Here is a 6484-nt window from a genome sequence, read left to right as displayed (position 1 = left end):
TTGGGTCTGGCAAGCCGCTAACCCGGCCGGCCGGGCCTGACAACGCTCTAGAAACCCGGAACAGGCAGTTTCGTGAACCAACCGCGCACGCTCCTGACAATGCGTTAGCCAACCCTGCTCGGGCAAATCGTTAATCAAGCCCAACCCTGAAACTGCGTTAACCAACCCGGCCATGGCAATTCATTAACCAACCCGGCTCGGACAAATGGTTAACCAAGCCCAACCCTGACAATTCGGTAACCAACCCGGCTCGGGCAAATGGTTAACCAAGCCGGCCGGGCAAATCGCTAACCGGCCCGGCAGTCCCGACAATTCGACAATCAACCCGCTGAGGACAAACCCTTCGCCCTCAATAACAACTAGTTCTTGCCCCGCCGTCAAAATGTCCCGGCCGATGTTCATCAGAAACTCCTTGCTGGCCCATGGGCCCCCCTCCATACCTTAAGAGAGTCATAGTTACTCCCGCCGTTTACCCGCGCCGCACTGAATTTCGTCAAGTTGGGTCTGGCAAGCCGCTAACCCGGCCGGCCGGGCCTGACAACGCTCTAGAAACCCGGAACAGGCAGTTTCGTGAACCAACCGCGCACGCTCCTGACAATGCGTTAGCCAACCCTGCTCGGGCAAATCGTTAATCAAGCCCAACCCTGAAACTGCGTTAACCAACCCGGCCATGGCAATTCATTAACCAACCCGGCTCGGACAAATGGTTAACCAAGCCCAACCCTGACAATTCGTTAACCAACCCGGCCCGGGCAAATGGTTAACCAAGCCGGCCGGGCAAATCGGTAACCGGCCCGGCAGCCCCGACTATTCGACAATCAACCAGCTGAGGACAAACCCTTCACCCTCAATAACAACTACGTCTTGCCCCGCCGTCAAAATGTCCCGGCCGATGTTCATCAGAAACTCCTTGCTGGCCCATGGGGCCCCCCTCCTTACCTTAAGAGAGTCATAGTTACTCCCGCCGTTTACCCGCGCCGCACTGAATTTCGTCAAGTTGGGTCTGGCAAGCCGCTAACCCGGCCGGCCGGGCCTGACAACGCTCTAGAAACCCGGAACAGGCAGTTTCGTGAACCAACCGCGCACGCTCCTGACAATGCGTTAGCCAACCCTGCTCGGGCAAATCGTTAATCAAGCCCAACCCTGAAACTGCGTTAACCAACCCGGCCATGGCAATTCATTAACCAACCCGGCTCGGACAAATGGTTAACCAAGCCCAACCCTGACAATTCGGTAACCAACCCGGCTCGGGCAAATGGTTAACCAAGCCGGCCGGGCAAATCGCTAACCGGCCCGGCAGTCCCGACAATTCGACAATCAACCCGCTGAGGACAAACCCTTCGCCCTCAATAACAACTAGTTCTTGCCCCGCCGTCAAAATGTCCCGGCCGATGTTCATCAGAAACTCCTTGCTGGCCCATGGGCCCCCCTCCATACCTTAAGAGAGTCATAGTTACTCCCGCCGTTTACCCGCGCCGCACTGAATTTCGTCAAGTTGGGTCTGGCAAGCCGCTAACCCGGCCGGCCGGGCCTGACAACGCTCTAGAAACCCGGAACAGGCAGTTTCGTGAACCAACCGCGCACGCTCCTGACAATGCGTTAGCCAACCCTGCTCGGGCAAATCGTTAATCAAGCCCAACCCTGAAACTGCGTTAACCAACCCGGCCATGGCAATTCATTAACCAACCCGGCCCGGGCAAATGGTTAACCAAGCCCAACCCTGACAATTCGTTAACCAACCCGGCTCGGGCAAATGGTTAACCAAGCCGGCCGGGCAAATCGGTAACCGGCCCGGCAGTCCCGACAATTCGACAATCAACCAGCTGAGGACAAACCCTTCGCCCTCAATAACAACTAGTTCTTGCCCCGCCGTCAAAATGTCCCGGCCGATGTTCATCAGAAACTCCTTGCTGGCCCATGGGCCCCCCTCCATCCTTAAGAGAGTCATAGTTACTCCGGCCGTTTACCCGCGCCGCACTGAATTTCGTCAAGTTGGGTCTGGCAAGCCGCTAACCCGGCCGGCCGGGCCTGACAACGCTCTAGAAACCCGGAACAGGCAGTTTCGTGAACCAACCGCGCACGCTCCTGACAATGCGTTAGCCAACCCTGCTCGGGCAAATCGTTAATCAAGCCCAACCCTGAAACTGCGTTAACCAACCCGGCCATGGCAATTCATTAACCAACCCGGCCCGGGCAAATGGTTAACCAAGCCCAACCCTGACAATTCGGTAACCAACCCGGCTCGGGCAAATGGTTAACCAAGCCGGCCGGGCAAATCGCTAACCGGCCCGGCAGTCCCGACAATTCGACAATCAACCCGCTGAGGACAAACCCTTCGCCCTCAATAACAACTAGTTCTTGCCCCGCCGTCAAAATGTCCCGGCCGATGTTCATCAGAAACTCCTTGCTGGCCCATGGGCCCCCCTCCATACCTTAAGAGAGTCATAGTTACTCCGGCCGTTTACCCGCGCCGCACTGAATTTCGTCAAGTTGGGTCTGGCAAGCCGCTAACCCGGCCGGCCGGGCCTGACAACGCTCTAGAAACCCGGAACAGGCAGTTTCGTGAACCAACCGCGCACGCTCCTGACAATGCGTTAGCCAACCCTGCTCGGGCAAATCGTTAATCAAGCCCAACCCTGAAACTGCGTTAACCAACCCGGCCATGGCAATTCATTAACCAACCCGGCCCGGGCAAATGGTTAACCAAGCCCAACCCTGACAATTCGGTAACCAACCCGGCTCGGGCAAATGGTTAACCAAGCCGGCCGGGCAAATCGCTAACCGGCCCGGCAGTCCCGACAATTCGACAATCAACCCGCTGAGGACAAACCCTTCGCCCTCAATAACAACTAGTTCTTGCCCCGCCGTCAAAATGTCCCGGCCGATGTTCATCAGAAACTCCTTGCTGGCCCATGGGCCCCCCTCCATACCTTAAGAGAGTCATAGTTACTCCCGCCGTTTACCCGCGCCGCACTGAATTTCGTCAAGTTGGGTCTGGCAAGCCGCTAACCCGGCCGGCCGGGCCTGACAACGCTCTAGAAACCCGGAACAGGCAGTTTCGTGAACCAACCGCGCACGCTCCTGACAATGCGTTAGCCAACCCTGCTCGGGCAAATCGTTAATCAAGCCCAACCCTGAAACTGCGTTAACCAACCCGGCCATGGCAATTCATTAACCAACCCGGCCCGGGCAAATGGTTAACCAAGCCCAACCCTGACAATTCGTTAACCAACCCGGCCCGGGCAAATGGTTAACCAAGCCGGCCGGGCAAATCGGTAACCGGCCCGGCAGCCCCGACTATTCGACAATCAACCAGCTGAGGACAAACCCTTCACCCTCAATAACAACTACGTCTTGCCCCGCCGTCAAAATGTCCCGGCCGATGTTCATCAGAAACTCCTTGCTGGCCCATGGGCCCCCCCTCCTTACCTTAAGAGAGTCATAGTTACTCCCGCCGTTTACCCGCGCCGCACTGAATTTCGTCAAGTTGGGTCTGGCAAGCCGCTAACCCGGCCGGCCGGGCCTGACAACGCTCTAGAAACCCGGAACAGGCAGTTTCGTGAACCAACCGCGCACGCTCCTGACAATGCGTTAGCCAACCCTGCTCGGGCAAATCGTTAATCAAGCCCAACCCTGAAACTGCGTTAACCAACCCGGCCATGGCAATTCATTAACCAACCCGGCTCGGACAAATGGTTAACCAAGCCCAACCCTGACAATTCGGTAACCAACCCGGCTCGGGCAAATGGTTAACCAAGCCGGCCGGGCAAATCGCTAACCGGCCCGGCAGTCCCGACAATTCGACAATCAACCCGCTGAGGACAAACCCTTCGCCCTCAATAACAACTAGTTCTTGCCCCGCCGTCAAAATGTCCCGGCCGATGTTCATCAGAAACTCCTTGCTGGCCCATGGGCCCCCCCTCCTTACCTTAAGAGAGTCATAGTTACTCCCGCCGTTTACCCGCGCCGCACTGAATTTCGTCAAGTTGGGTCTGGCAAGCCGCTAACCCGGCCGGCCGGGCCTGACAACGCTCTAGAAACCCGGAACAGGCAGTTTCGTGAACCAACCGCGCACGCTCCTGACAATGCGTTAGCCAACCCTGCTCGGGCAAATCGTTAATCAAGCCCAACCCTGAAACTGCGTTAACCAACCCGGCCATGGCAATTCATTAACCAACCCGGCCCGGGCAAATGGTTAACCAAGCCCAACCCTGACAATTCGTTAACCAACCCGGCTCGGGCAAATGGTTAACCAAGCCGGCCGGGCAAATCGGTAACCGGCCCGGCAGTCCCGACAATTCGACAATCAACCAGCTGAGGACAAACCCTTCGCCCTCAATAACAACTAGTTCTTGACCCGCCGTCAAAATGTCCCGGCCGATGTTCATCAGAAACTCCTTGCTGGCCCATGGGCCCCCCCTCCTTACCTTAAGAGAGTCATAGTTACTCCCGCCGTTTACCCGCGCCGCACTGAATTTCGTCAAGTTGGGTCTGGCAACCTGCTAACCCGGCCGGCCGGGCCTGACAACGCTCTAGAAACCCGGAACAGGCAGTTTCGTGAACCAACCGCGCACGCTCCTGACAATGCGTTCACCCACCCTGCTCGGGCAAATCGTTAACCAAGCCCAACCCTGACAATGCGTTAATCAACCCGGCCATGGCAATTCATTAACCAACCCGGCTCGGGCAAATGGTGAACCAAGCCCAACCCTGACAATTCGGTAACCAACCCGGCTCGGGCAAATGGTTAACCAAGCCGGCCGGGCAAATCGCTAACCGGCCCGGCAGTCCCGACAATTCGACAATCAACCCGCTGAGGACAAACCCTTCGCCCTCAATAACAACTAGTTCTTGCCCCGCCGTCAAAATGTCCCGGCCGATGTTCATCAGAAACTCCTTGCTGGCCCATGGGCCCCCCCTCCTTACCTTAAGAGAGTCATAGTTACTCCCGCCGTTTACCCGCGCCGCACTGAATTTCGTCAAGTTGGGTCTGGCAAGCCGATAACCCGGCCGGCCGGGCCTGACAACGCTCTAGAAACCCGGAACAGGCAGTTTCGTGAACCAACCGCGCACGCTCCTGACAATGTGTTCACCCACCCTGCTCGGGCAAATCGTTAACCAAGCCCAAACCCGACAATTCGTTAACCAACCCAACCATGACAATTCGCTAACCAACCCGGCCCGGGCAAATGGTTAACCAAGCCCAAACCTGACAATTCGTTAACCAACCCGGCCCGGGCAAATGGGTAACCAAGCCGGCCGGGCAAATCGGTAACCGGCCCGGCAGCCCCGACTATTCGACAATCAACCAGCTGAGGACAAACCCTTCACCCTCAATAACAACTACGTCTTGCCCCGCCGTGAAAATGTCCCGGCCGATGTTCACCAGAAACTCCTTGCTGGCCCATGGGCCCCCCGCCTTAAGTCATAGTTACTCCCGCCGAATACCCGCGCTTCACTGAATTTCGTCAAGCTGGCCCTGTCAAATCCTTAACCCGACCGGACCCTGACAATTCGATAAAAAAAACCAGCTGGCGCAGCCCACCTCTTCCAATACTACGGCGCACGGGGCCCGCGCGGTGGGTGGGTGGGTGGGTGTGTGGGTGTGTGAGCTTGAACCATGTGTCCGGAGATCGGGTGGTCCAGGGAGTTTTGGTTACCCAGGTGCAATTCGTTAACCAAGTCTGGCTCGGAAGTCCGGATGCGGGTCGGATTTGCCGGCCACTGCCGGCCGGGAGTTCCAGAGCCCCGGCCGCCGGGGTCAAGTTCGGCCGCCCCTTTGACACATGCGATTTCTGTACGGGGGCATTGGCGGGGTTCCTGCAGATATATGGGGAGGCGGTTTTCACGATCACCGAGGAGTGGTCGACAGGCGGCACGGGCCTCCCCACATCGTTAACCCGGGCCGCGTGGCGGCATTTACGGCCGAATCTCAACTTTGCCCGTACGAATTTTCGGACCAATTCCCACTGGCGGAAGTCCGCCTGGGGACCGATTCGGAGGGCTGTGCCGGCCGGGCGGCGGCATTTTCGGCCGGACCACCGGAGCTCCCCGCGCCTACCCGATGTCTCGAGTCACAACTTGGGACTTTCGGGCGGGCGGGTTCCACGGCCTCTGGCCGGTCGAGGCGCGCCATCCATCCACGGTGGGAGCAATCCCGCCGGAGGGCCGCCCACCGACCGACCGAGGCGAGCTTCGGCTAACGCAGCGGCGCCGGTTAACGAAGAGGCGCCTAACTTTACCGCCAAGGGGGACAACACTAATTATGCCCCTAACCGCGCCAAAAAGTTGGCTGGGCAACTCGTTAACCAAAACTGCCCGCAGCCGGCGGAGAGCCCGGGCAACTCGTTAACCCGAGCCACAATTCCACCTCTCTCTTCCCGCACCAAGTCCAGCCGGGGCAACTCGTTAACCGAGGCCAGAGCAGCACCCGTCTTCCCGCACGCACCAAGTCCAGTCGGGGCAACTCGGTAACCGAGGCCAC

This window comes from Mobula birostris, unplaced genomic scaffold (genome assembly GCF_030028105.1).
Source record: "Mobula birostris isolate sMobBir1 unplaced genomic scaffold, sMobBir1.hap1 scaffold_502, whole genome shotgun sequence".
Lineage (NCBI taxonomy): Eukaryota > Metazoa > Chordata > Chondrichthyes > Myliobatiformes > Myliobatidae > Mobula > Mobula birostris.
Note: the sequence above shows the minus strand (reverse complement) of the source record.